The following is a 14308-nucleotide window of genomic DNA, read 5'->3' as shown; positions in this document are numbered from 1 at the left end:
GGGAAGAGAACACAGGTGCGGCAGGTCACTTAGCTGCAGGGCACACTGGTCCTCGCAGTCCCGCGATGCTACACTTGCCCCAATTCGGCGTTTGTCCCAGCAACAGAAGACAAGGTACGTCCTGGAAAGTAGAGCGGCAAAGATTTCAATCCAGCGTTATGTCCCGACTGCGAGCGCCACCCCACAATCTACAATTGAGTTAGGTGAGTTAATTTTCTTTTTTGTTATTTGTTGTAGTGTATTTCTAATGACATTGAAATGATGTTTGTATGTTTTTGGTTTTGTCGTATACTGTTGTTATTTTTGTGCAGCTCTTTGTATTGTGGCTATTTATATATATATGTACACGCATTGCAGCTCTGAAGAAGTCCACATTTATGTGGACAAAAAATGTTGACTGACTTTTTTTTATATATATTGACGATGCAACAATAAGAGAAGAATCTCAACTATTGCAAGAATATTGTGGATATATCTATAATTAGACTTACATTTGTAGAAGTGGTGCATCTCGGCTTGCTTTGTTTTTGTTTTCACCTAACAGTGGATGTAGATACCTCACCTCCACCACTAACAATGTTCTCTATCGCTCAACAGGTAGATCCATCACTGCACTTGTACAGAGACTAAAACCAAACAGAGTTCTTCTGTACCCTAGGAGGAAGCCCTCAATGATGACACCACTCCTCAAGTGGTAGATGTGGGTGACCGTCCTGACTCATCTCATCAGCCTAAGCAGACAGCAACAGTGGGGATAACTGTGCCCACCACAACACCTCAACCACTGCTGCAACATCACAGCCAACCACAGCCCCCTAACCTGTGCACCTAGCATAGTCAGTACCATCCTGTGCCCCCCAGTACTTCATTCTTTTATGGATAACACCACCCCAGTCACTGAGTAGCCATGACCCAGTGGTAAGGTGCAGTCTATGCCCCCAGAGTGAGCCCACTGATGCTATGGACACCCAGGCTGCCATCACCCAAGTCCTGGAAGTCTACCAGGACTCCCAAAGGGTCATGGGCCAGGTATTGACTGAAATCCTGGAAAGAAAGGCACTACATATGGACACATACCAAGAGGTTGCTAACATCCACACTGAGGTGGCCGGCATCCACACTGAGATGGCCGGCATCCACACCGAGGTGGGCAGCATTGCGACGAGGTGGCTTCCCTGGTTGGGGTGCTGCGTGTGAGAAGTTGGCCTGGTATATGATGTCCACAGTTCTGTGGGCACCCTGTATCAGTCCAAACAATCCCTTATGGTGGTGGTTGTAAGTCAACCTTATAGACAAGCTATCGTAGGGGTAGCATGGACTAAGCAGCTTTAAAGGCTTAACTCCAAAGGACATGTGAAGCCAGCTGTTTTTCCATAAGCAATCCTGTAATTCCAAATGAAAGGACACCACACAAGTTATATATTATCAAAATATATGTATTTATTCTTAGAATAATCCCCACTACTCTTTATGAGCAATGAAGCACAAGCGTTTTAATAAAAGCACAGTATAACATAGACAAGTTGCACGTTTTTGGATGAGGCCGGTGGCCACTCAAACCATATATCAAAAAAGTGGTATAACCATCACTAATCGATTGGGGGTAAGGCCTAGGGCCTTGTGAATCGCTGGGACTACACTGGACTAACAGCAGTTAGGACGGGAGTAGCCCGCGGGATTCGGGTGTAGTGCGGGAAGCACGACTTGCACCAATGTAAAGCCAATGGTGCGTAAAAGTTACAATGTTATTGCAAAAGGAGTCTTCCGACTGGACTAGGACTACCAAACTTTAAACTTAGGCACTAGAGGTGTGTACCAGTGTGGGAACACCGGCGCTAGTAAGTTACCTCACCCACAGGACGCGGGTGCACAGGTGCCAACCGTCCAGAAGAGAAGTGTCCGGTGCGATCCAAGGGTGGATCGAAGTTGAAAGGTACCTGAAAGCAGAGGGGACAGAGTCTGGGTCACTAGCCAGTGACCAGGAAGGAACCAGGAAGGAACCAGGCAATGCCGGGCGCAGTCAGGTCGATGTCGGGTGCCTTGTCTCTGCTGCCACATGGACTCTGGGTCACAGAGGATGTCCTGGAGTGGATCAAAAGCTGTCCCACAAAGGCTCTCACTGTCGGCGGTATCGGCTTCCGGATCGGAGTCAACAAGCCTTGGAAAAGGCAACCCACGCAGGATTCGAAGAAGGCTTAACACTCGGACCAACAAGGTCAGAGCCGGTGCTCCTTTTCAGGGGAGCTAGTGCCAATCTGGAGCAACCAGATCAGCTGTGTAAATTTGTAGGTTCATTGGTTCTGGGGCCACTAGCCAAGGGCAAGCGACCGGACCAACGCGTCGAGCAGGAAAATGCAAAAGGGCCCCACGCAGCACTTGTTGAGTGTGGAGGTGTGCACAAGCTGCTCGGGGCTGGAGCTTCTCAGACTTTAATGCACAGCTTCGAGGGAGCCTCGGGTGCTGCACAGTCAGCACTTTGTTGTTCCTCCAAGATGGCCGCTCCCACGCTTCAGGTCGCCTCCACGGGTCTCAGCTCTGCATAGACTGTGGATCGGGCTGTTGGAAGGCAGGCAAGCTGGCTCTTGTTGATCTCTGTCGCTCGAGTTCCGGCGGGAACTGCAACAAAGCAAACGTCGAGGTGCTGGATGGTGCCTGTTTGCACAGGGTGGTCACTTCTTGACCACAAGGGAGATTCTTCAGTCTTCCACGTCAAGTGGGATGTCGAAGGGTCCAAAGTTTCGTTTCATAAGTTTCAGTCAGGATAATCTCAAGTGCATTGGCACTGCTCCCACCTGTATTCCAAATCTGGGGGCTGGATTACCTGCTAGGTCCCTCCTATGGGTGGGACCCAGGAAGGGGGTGGTTACACCCCTTTCCTTTGTCCAGGTTGCCGCCAGGACTGGGGCTGGATGGCCCCAGAACCGGTTTGACTGGAATCTGCCCAGGGACACCTTGTGCGCCCCAGGCAGTGTCTAGTTTCTTTCAACCCTCCCTGCTACAATCCACTATCTCCTGTCTGGGATGGTGTGACACCTCCCTGTGACAGGAAACTCTTTGTCCAGGTGTCCTCTGCCAAGTTTCGGTCAGCAGCAGGAGGTCAGACATGTGTCTGTGGCAGCAGCATCCATTTTGTGATGCTGGGGCTCTGGTTAGGATTAACCGCGTTTTCAGTAAAGTAACATGTCTTCTCCCTCTAGAAGGGTGGAATGCTACCCCCGTCGCCAGAATTGGCGAGGGGGTAGTATTCCAAAATGTATGACACCAAACACGACATGTTTTGATAAAGCCAAACCAAAGTTAGCAATAACCGCGAGGATTATAATGCACTTAAGAGTATATGGTATGGCAGTATCACTGGAACAGCAGTAAGGAAATGGTTCCGAACACTGCAGACAGGCTCAGCTCATGCTAGAGCACCATCTCACATAAAACCAAGCACTCTGCCTCCAGGATTGTAAAGGCCTGCCATAGGAGTGACATATAGGTATATGTGTCCAGATATAGGTTTAGACATAGTTATACTATATTACACCACCTTGCCCCACCTGTGTGAACAGCCAGTTGTGTCGATTTAAGTACCAGCCAGGGGTGGCAAAAGATATGCTGCAGCCCCTGGTAGGCTTTGGATGCACCTATGCCCATGGCACCTATAGTGCACTGTATAGGGGCTGACAAGGTGTCCAGTACCAAATTGGTTATGTACCTATAGTACATGTCTGTGAATTTAGAGAGAGAACAGCAGGCTGTGGGTCTTATTAGCAGGCCCACAGCCACATTAAGTCGAAAACCAGTGAAGCAAAAAGCAAAAAGCAAAAATTGGGGTGACCATAGGATAGCAGATCCTACTCTCCTACACTGCGGGACATTAATACCATCCTCTACAGGGCTTTTCTACCTGCATCTACCCCTTCCTGTGGTCCAAGTACATCAACACCATCATAATCGGCTGCAGCTACAGGAAGGGAGCCTTTGTCAGAGGACAACATGCATTCACGCCCCCCTCTCTCAGCAGCTCCAGATCCAGTTTAGCATGAATTGGTCACAACATTGTGTTAGATCACATAATGTTACACACATTGCATTAGGACCAACACACGGAGCAAGCCCAACACGCTAGACCCCATCTTCTCCTCCAGCAAGCACTACACTACCGCACTACCGGATTACCGCACACTGCACTACCGGACTACACTGGACGGATCACAGCTGCGTCCACTTCTACTTCAGGAGAACCACGACCCACCACCACCCGCAACAGGCTCCCCGCAGAAGCTGGAGCAAGATCACCGCCGACCAACTCACCACCTCCCTCAGCCAGCACGCTCCCACCAACACGAGGGACCCCAACGAAGCAGCCCGCATCCTCACACAGTGGCTCACCAACTGCGCCGATGAACTCGCACCACTGAAGAACCCTCCCAGCAGACCCGGCAGCAAGAAAGCCTCGTGGTTCACCAACGACCTCAAAAACTCCAAGAAGATCTGCCGCACCCTCGAGAAAGCCTGGCACCACGACCAGACAACAGAAACATGACAGCCCTCAGGAACGCCACCCGCAAACACCACAAGCTGATCCGCACCACCAAAAGGACAACATTCAAAGAACAACTGGACAACAACACCCACAACAGCAAGGAACTCTTCTGCATCGTCAAAGAGCTCTCCAACCCCAGCGCCTGCAACAACGACATCACACCCTCACAAGACCTCTGCGACTCACTCGCCTCGTTCTTTTACCGCAAGATCGCCGACATACACAACAGCTTCGGCGCACAGACCACGCACCCAACCTCCAAACCAGTGCCCCCACCACCACCCTCTGCACCTGGACCCTGGTCAGCACTGAAGACCCCACCCGCACGATGAACACCATCCACTCCAGCTCCCAAACCGACCCATGTCGACACCAGATCTTCAACAAAGCCGACTCCATCATCGCACCCACCTCCGGGACATCTTTAACAGCTCCTTCGCATCCGCCACCTTCCCGGAGAGCTGGAAACATACCGAGCTCAGCGTCCTCCTGAAGAAACCCACCACGGACCCCACGGACCTCAAGAACTTCCGCCCCATCTCGCTCCTCCCTTTTCCTGCCAAAGTCATCGAGAAGACCGTCAACAAACAACTCTCCGCCTTCCTTGAGACAAACGGATCCCTCGACCCCTCACAGTCCGGTTTCTGAGCAAACCACAGCACTGAGACCGCCCTCATCACAGCCACCGACGACATCAGGTCCCTGCTCGACAACGGGGAAACAGCTGCCCTCATCCTCCTGGACCTCTCAGCAGCCTTCGACACCATATGCCACCGCACCCTGATACAGCACCTCAGCAACACCGGAATCCAAGGAACGGCCCTGGAGTGGATCATCTCGTTCCTCACCGGAAGAACCCAGAGAGTCCGCCTCCCCCCGTTCCCATCCGCAGCCACCGAAGTCATCTGCGGCGTCCCGCAAGGTTCCTCGCTCAGCCCAACCCTCTTCCATCGCACACCAACAAAACCTAAACATCATTTCCTACGCGGACGACACCCAGCTGATCCTCTCCCTCACTAACGACCCCACCACTGCCAGAGCCAGCCTCCAGGAAGGAATGAAAGACGTCGCGGAATGGATGAAGCTCAGCCGTCTGAAACTGAACTCAGACAAGACGGAAGTCCTCATCCTGGGACCATCCCCCTCTGCCTGGGATGACTCCTGGAGGCCTCCCGCCCTGGGGACCGCCCCCAAGCCAACGAACCATGCACGCAACCTGGCCTTCATCCTAGACTCCTCCCTCACGATGACCAAGCAAGTCAACGCCGTCTCGTCATCCTGTTTCAACACCCTGGCATGCTCCGAAAGATCTTCCGGTGGCTCCCCACCAAAACCAGGAAGACGGTCACCCAGGTCCTCCCCCCAGCGCCCCAAGACAAATCTATATCCACTTTGTACACCTGAACTCCATCATATACCTGCTAATGTCACAACTCTGATGTGTCAAAATGAAGATGCCATGGTGAAGGTACCTAAACCTGACCAACACAGATAGATTAGCTAAGAAAACATACATGTGGCACACAGCAAATTGTCCACTTCTAGAGAACACAGTCCAAACATATACAGCTGAACAAAGGGACACTTATAATACAAACATGTTTCCTCAGATATTTCCAGACCCATATATTCCTAGTATGTAGCATTATCACCCTCCTCACAACAAGAGTTGTAAGACTAGTCAGTCATCTCATCTCACACTTTTCTTACTCTCAGGAGGCGTAGTTCTGGATGAGATCCTGACGCAAGTCATCTCCTTCCTCTTCACCACTATCATCATCTTCATTTGGCATTTCAGGACCCTCACTTGGTGGGTCTTCATGACCTACAATCTCTGCGATGTAAGGTATGTTCCGTCACAGTGCAATGTTGTGGAGTATGCAGCCGGCCATGGTGATCTTACACACCTTCCCGGGTGAGCACAGGAGAGCTCCCCCAGTCCAGTCCAGACATCTGAATCTGGCTTTCAGGAGCCCGAAAGACCACTTCACTGGCCGTCGTGTTTCTCCATGGGCCTCATTGAAGCAGACTTCCCCTTGCATTGTAGGATCCCTCAGAGGTGTCAACAACCATGACAGGTTGGGAATACGCTGAGTTTCCTAGATGGAAGATAGACAGAAAGACAACATTCGATTACACACTTTTAAATCATATCACCTGGCATTTCCCACACAAAGTTAGGACAGATCACACTTACCAACAAGCCAGGCCCATTTCAGTACTAGTTGTGACATCAGCTGAGGTATGGTGCTGTTCTGCAGTACAAAGGAATCATGTGCAGATCCTGGGAACCTGGCACAGATATTTGAGTTGTATAAATCTGATAAGCAGACAACTTGAACGTTGATAGGATGTAAGTGCTTCCTGCTCCAGTAAACTTTCTCCCTGTGGTGTGGTGGTACTTAGCCAATATGGGTGCCATCAATAGATCCAATTACATATGGAATGTGACCAAATCCATATAAAGTTGCCATCACACTGGCTAAATCCTGACAACTGGGGACCTGGGTGTAGCTGCCCACGTGTCTCAAAAGTACTGCTAGCACCTCTGTGTGTACCCAGCCGTACATAGGTTGCGATATTTTACCATAATTAGAAACAGTGAATTGAAATTAGCCTGTGGCCAAAAAATGCAAAACTGACATGAGTTTAACTTGTGGTGATATTGATATAGGATAATTGAGGTGAGGTAGGATGTCAGGCTCCGACAGATGACATAGATCCAGGATTGTTTGCCTATTTAAACAGAAATTCATGATGATATGTTGTTCTTCCATGGTGTGTGGGTCTAGATATGGGTGGTAGACTGGAGGCTGGCGTCTCCTCCCTCTCCCAAGGTAACTTTAAAAGGATTAACACAAAATTTATCTTGGACACAGTGCTCAGAGAAACATATATGAAGAGTAAGGCTTAAGTTATGTGTTTGAACATCATTATTGTCAGATTGAAAGAATTTTAATTACCACTATAATGAAGGTAGCATAAAATGTATTACTGCCAACCGTGGTGTACACTGGGCCGTGCATATTCTGCCTATGCACAGTTTTCCCAATTGCTAATGTGACAGATGCCTGACCTCGTGAATAGGGCATGTCGAAAGTATGCCGCCAGCAGTAGTCGCAGTGTGCGGTCGCACCCACGGCAGTTACAGCCATAGGCTAATGTTGGGGATAGTGATGGTCGCGGGCCAATGGCTTTGTGCGCCGACGCTGATGACTGTAAATGCGACGTACATGTCCACAACATTTGGAAAAAAACTCACTTGCCACCTGACACTTACTCTATTTTAGCTGCTGTTTGCCACCTCTGAGAGCAATCATGGCATGGACTACAGGAAATAGGGCCCGTCCCTTCCCTTCAGAGAAACTGGATACCCTAGTAGGTGAGGTTCTTCCCCTGTATTCTCAGCTCCATGGCTGCCTAGATAAACAGTTTTTCAAATACATATTTAACTCAATTTCACTGCTTCCTTTCTATTCTCATAGGCTACAATGTGCCTCTGTGTGTCAGAGTGTAAGCATTATGTTGCAGGCATACATTGTGTGGCCCTCTATATAGGGGAACACATGTAATAGATTATGGGGCCCTGAACTTTGTGGAGAGAAGGTCACCATTGGAATGTGTGATGAGGCTGATGTTTACGTGTATTAAAAGCATATCTCTATGCAGGGCTCAAGTTCATAGTAGCTACAATCAGTTTTCAAATCACATCATGGTATGTGTGCATTGTTATGTATAGGCTTCACACCATGCCTGTATACTATTAGAAACATTTGAGAATAATATTAGCCAAGTGTACCATCCCACTGATCATGCAGCCCACATCAAACTTTGTAAAATGGTTGTCTGGGCTGTAGCGATACCTCACAGACCCCTTCAGAGTGCCAAACAACCATGTGTTCACTTATGGAATGGACAGAGGTTTGACTTTTCAGTATTGAATTGGTGGAAACATGAGGTTTATGTGGGATAAGTACCTTCAGTCTGCAGAGAGCAAGGCCTGACATTGATATGGGGGCAGTCTGGGCCATGACCCAGCCTCAGTCAGAGTTACTGTGGCAGGAGAACTGATTTAGTAATGTCCCTGTAGACCTGCTGACCATTTATGTTCCCAGAAAGAGTCATCTGTCACACTAGAAGCCCTGACCGCTGAGGTGGCCCCCTGACCTGATACTTCTTTCCATTGACCCACAGTGTCATTGTGTGTCTGTTAATAATGTCTGTCCCCTTATTCACATAGGACTGTTGACACTTTTCTAAGGATGTATGTCGTTACTACGCATGCTTTTACAACGCATGCCTTTACCACGCAACTTTTACAACGCAATTTGTTACAACGACTTGCGTTGGGGGGGGCTGGATAGTGAATAGTTTAATTTACTATTCCAACTCCAGTCCCCGAGGATAGTAGAGAAGGTTTTGGATAGTAAATTAAACTATTCCCTATCCTACAGCGCCCCCCAGCGCAATTCGTTGTAACGACTTGTGTTGTAAAAGTTGAGTGGTAAAGGTAGTGCGTGGTAAAAGTTGCATTGTAAATGCTGTTTACCCTTTTCTAATAGTGTTGCTTCTACTGTACATACCTATTGCACATCTGAGACATGAGCAGTGTAGTTAGTGGGTTACTTTTAAAGAGATTAGAAATGTGAATTGTCTGCTTGGCTACAATAGTCCCTATCACAAAATATATACAATGGTATGTCGAGTGTCATCCCTGTTCCCAGTGCCTCATATGGCAAAAGGGGTGTCATGTGAAAGCTGTAAAAATAACGCAAACTTATGTTGAATTATTAGGATACTCAAATAAGTAATTGACATGCCCACACAGCCCGCGGAGAGGTAGCTCTCAGTGTCACACATACCAGCCCTTACCTTGTGACCATAGTCTTAGGATGTTGTGTATACTATGGTCCTTTGTGGACCATATGAATCAATGCAATGGGCATGGCAGAAAATGTGTCTGGATAGTCATGCGTAGGTAGTTTATAGTTTAGAGGGTCAAAATCATGTGGTGTGTGTCATGGTACCTCACATCATGTAGGATGGGCCTGGCCTTTGTGATGGTAGTGGGCTGGCTCAGCCAGTGAAGGCCATGACCAGGGTTGAGGTTAGTCATCAGATGACCACAAAAGTGTGTATCCATGCTTTAATTGTGCGTAGCATGATATGACATAAAACATTTCTAATATGTTGACTCGTGATCAAGGCTTGTGTTAGATGTCACGGTAATGTGTATCAAGCTGACAGTTTCCCTCCAGCTTTCAGTTATAGTCTGTTTCTACATCTATTGCATCCATACAGGTAAACGCCCATCAGAAGAAGGCCATTTGGAGAGCTATTGCCCGGAAGGTGCGGATCCTGGAGGTCTACAAACAGCGTAGTGCCCACTGCAGGAAGAGGTGGCAGGTTCTGCGGTGCTGAACTCAGAAGATCACAGAGGTCCAACTAGGGAAGTTTTCACAACATGGAAGGGGCTTGTGCCGAACCATGACCCCCCCTTGATGGCCTTCATACTGGCGGTGGCCTACCCAGACCTTGATGGACAGTTGAGGGCCCAAGAGCAGCCACAAGTGGGTGAGTCCTGACCAGAGTCATACATATCATATTGCCAACTTTGAGTGTTATGGACAGGCATTTCACCAACCATATTGGTGGTGGCTCACATGCCACACACAAAATGAGTCATTGTTAGCGTAAGTGTGGTAGTAGGTGCATGCTGCTGTGCCTGTTGTCTTTCTGACCTGGAAGACAGCAGAGTCCTGTCCACATCCAATTCTCTCCTTTTTAGCAGACTCTCGGCTGAATGAAGTGAGTAATCATCTCATGTTCTCAGGAAATCTGGGTGCCAATTGTACCACACAGGCAACTGGTCTTGCTTATGTGAGAAGTGATGTACCCTCACTACTGTCTCTCATGTGATGGTTGCCCTATTGCATGTGACATGACATAGAGCGCACAGTACATACAGTGACTGTACAAAAGTTCTCTCTGGTAAGTACTACCATACAGTAAAATAAGAGTGTAAACATCACTGGTGCCATCAGCATTAGTGCCTACATGTTGGCCAGTGTGCATTTGGCAGTTGATTCATCTACAATAGCATTTTAAAACACTCATTCACTGACTGGTGACATGCTTGAGGGAGTGAGATGTAGAATTGTGGGGATCCTATGTGCGTGTCTACACTGATCCTTACAAGGCAATCTTACTATGCAATACAAAAGAGTTGTGTGATGTGCCATCCCCTTAGGACTCTAATGATGCCACATCCTCATGTCATAGATGTTCAGGAACACCAAAAACTTTCAAAGGTGTATTGACTTGTGGATATACAATCCATGACTGGCATCATCACCTGTACCAAGCAAGACTGAGGATGTTCATATGCCATGTGCTGTATGAATTCGGAGTATCTATCTTGCAAATGTTTGGACCTCAATGTTTTCAGGGAACTTTATCTGCTAAATGTGATACATAGATACACTACATGTGCACAGCTGTCATTTGACTTTTCGGGTAGTTGACATATGATGTCATTTGTAGTGCAAAAAACACATAAAATATAGAATACCAAATTACAATGGCATAACACTTAGATAAATAATAAAATATAACATTCCCACCTAATTCAAATAAGTTAAATATGACGTACTGTAGCTGCAAATCAACGTCAATAATCAATACAACTAATTGTGATAAATACCCACAAACAATGCTATAACTAACCCCTACTCTCAAAACTCTAAAACAAACTTTAAAAGAAGTCTTGCCTGTTCCAACAAACAGCAGCATCTTTCTACGACCTGGATCCTAGAAAATAGACTGCAAAATAGAAGGTAGGGGCAAAAGAAAATATTCGCTACATGAAACTGGAAAAAGACTGGCTCCCCATAGACATTAAAGGGAATATAAGCTACAAATGTTTAAAAAAAATCGGAATTGTAAACCATTATTAAACATGTAGAACATGTTTAAAAAAATTGCAAAAATATGGAAAATAAATTGTAATGTATAAATTAAATAATAGTATAAAAAGTATACAATTATTCAATATATAATAAAAAATATGTATATGAAATGACTGAATTAATGTTAAAAAAAGTTAAATAATATAGATAAAACCTGAACCACATACAAGAATATTAAAATATAATTTACATTTTTGCCTTTAATAATAACAATGTATTATATTTTATTTATGAATATATAAATGTATTCTATAACTATAATTATATACATAAAAAGTGTAAACATATACATTAAATAAACAAAAAAAATCAGGAAATAGAAAATTGTGTTACATATCTTTATTCTATGAAAATATGTAAAGATTAATGTTATTTATTACAATTATACAACCAACTACTATTTTAATTATCTTTCTAATCATTAATAGTATTAATTAACTAACATGAATGTCTCCTACTACAAAGAATACCTTTTTTAAAGGATTGTAACGCTAAAAGGAGTAAATTAAATATTCCTACTTCAACGCAAACCATTTTGGAGCAAGTTCTGGACATTAAAGGGGTGATATTTCCCACTTCCACTCTAATCCAAAATGTTATGGGGATGGTGGTGGACACTAAAGGGGTGACATTTACTATTTCCACTCCAATCAAAACCAATTTTTGGGAGGAGTTGGACACTAAGGGGCTGATTTCAATGTCGTTGTGACTGACACCGATGTGTCCCACACCGCAGCCACCAGAAGACTGCAGTGCCAGCGGTTACCCGACTGCCATATTATGAGTTTACCGCAGTACCTGCGGTATGGCTGCAGAGATTTTGCAGTGGCTGTGATTACTTTTCCATTTGTATCGATGCCTTTGTGAGCATTTTGACTGCATGTGTGTTGAATGGACACATATGCATGATACATGTGGAAAATACCACCTACCCATTGTCGGAGTCAGGCCCATATGTGGGCAGTCTAGGCAATGGCAGTGGCAGCTCCTCCGCTAAGGTGGAGCAGCATTGCCCAACTGCTTTTTGCAGTGAAAAAAAGGAAAAATAAAATTAAAATAACTCCGTTATTATCATTTTATTTGTTCCCGCTGTGGTTTCTCGGCGGGGTGGGGCAGATCTGCTCTTCTCTCAGAGCAGGTGAAGGAGTGGTGGCCACTATGTAATGGCGCATGAATGTTTGACCGGCCATCTGTGGCTGGCCAAACATTAATGCGCACTTTACATGTTCTCCTTGCAGGCTGCATTACAGCCTGTGTGGAGAACATGCCCAGGCCCTTATTCCTTGGCTGAGTGCCGGTCTACAGTGCTCAGGCCTGTCACAACGCTGCATTGCAAGGTTGTGATTGGCTATGGGGAGCCTGTGAGCCTGGGTGCTTTCTGCTTCCTGTTACCACAGAAGAATCCAGGAAGAGGACTGAGAGTGCAGAGGAGAGGCAGCACTGGCAGGTAGTATGGGGTTTTCATGTAACCCTCTTACCCCTTCTCCGCCCCACTGCTGCTTCCCATGAGCAGCCCCACTGGCAATGCGTATTTGGTACAAAAAGGACTCACTGGTATTTCACCACAAATATGGTAATTTTCCTCAGGGTGAAGATCCTGCTGCAAAGGGGGGAGCTGAAGAAAGGCTGAAAGAACAAGAAAGGGGTGAGTATGCACCCCAAATCCTTAGTTTTAGTTGACTTGAAACTGTTGGTCTCACTGCCGCGGTCAGTTTATGGGAAAGCCAACAAGTAATATGGACGGTGGTGTGACTCCCCTGTTCCACCCCATAGCAGCTGCTTTCCCCCAACCATGACTCCTACGGTTTGCGGTGTGCTGGCGGTGTCAGCGGTTCAGTGGATGTCTTTCCAAATGCATTTGCACAACCCATATTATGGCGGCCAGATCACCAAGCTTGCGACGTTCGGACCACAGGTACAGCAGTCCACAGACCATCAAACTGAAAATAAGTCCATTAATGTTTAACATTTAACATTGTGCTATATAAAGGCAGTAGTTCAAAAGTGCTTTATTCGAGTATTACTCATAAAAGCAGACATACATACATGTAATAAAAAACAATTAAATTTACAGTGTCAATTAGACATAAGCACATTGATGATGTTTAAAAAACGATACACATATAAAATGTCAGGTGCAAGTTCATTATAAAAAAGTGCCTAATTGATAATCACAAAAGGCAATTTGTAAAAAAATTCATATCATAAAATTTCATACCGATGATACATTAAATTAGTATGTTACATTAAGAAAGTAAAATAGACACAAGTCTAGCAGTCTCTGGCCAACTAATCAACATCTACAGAGAATAAACAATAGTCTAGCAGTCTCTGAATTTACATTGAATTGTTACAGAGAATAGACATGTATCTAACAATTACTGTCAGCTAAACGATAAATAGTTATCCTGCCAGCAATCTCTGTCTTATAATCCAGGCCCACCCCAGGTACTTTGCAGTAGCAATTATAATCCAATTAACAGAAGTAGATCTTACAATCCGCAATGCTACCATACTATTTTTTGTACCTAGGTTCCTGCACATGGGAGCCAACCATGCTCGCCTTGGTGCGGAGTACATTGGACAAGAGAACAGAAAATGACCAAGAGTCTCGTTACCGACCCCACAGACTGGACAGATTGGTACACCCCCTGCTTTCCATTTAGATGTTAAGTTACAGAGGGGGAGGGAACCTACCCTCAATTGGAATAGCAATTTCCTGTCCATGGGGTTTAATATGTAATCCCAATACATTTCATAAATTGGGTACAATTTGATCTCTAAGTAACTAGTGGTCATAGACCCA

The sequence above is a fragment of the Lissotriton helveticus genome, chromosome 3_1, assembly GCF_964261635.1.
Source record: "Lissotriton helveticus chromosome 3_1, aLisHel1.1, whole genome shotgun sequence".
Taxonomy (NCBI): domain Eukaryota; kingdom Metazoa; phylum Chordata; class Amphibia; order Caudata; family Salamandridae; genus Lissotriton; species Lissotriton helveticus.
Note: the sequence above shows the minus strand (reverse complement) of the source record.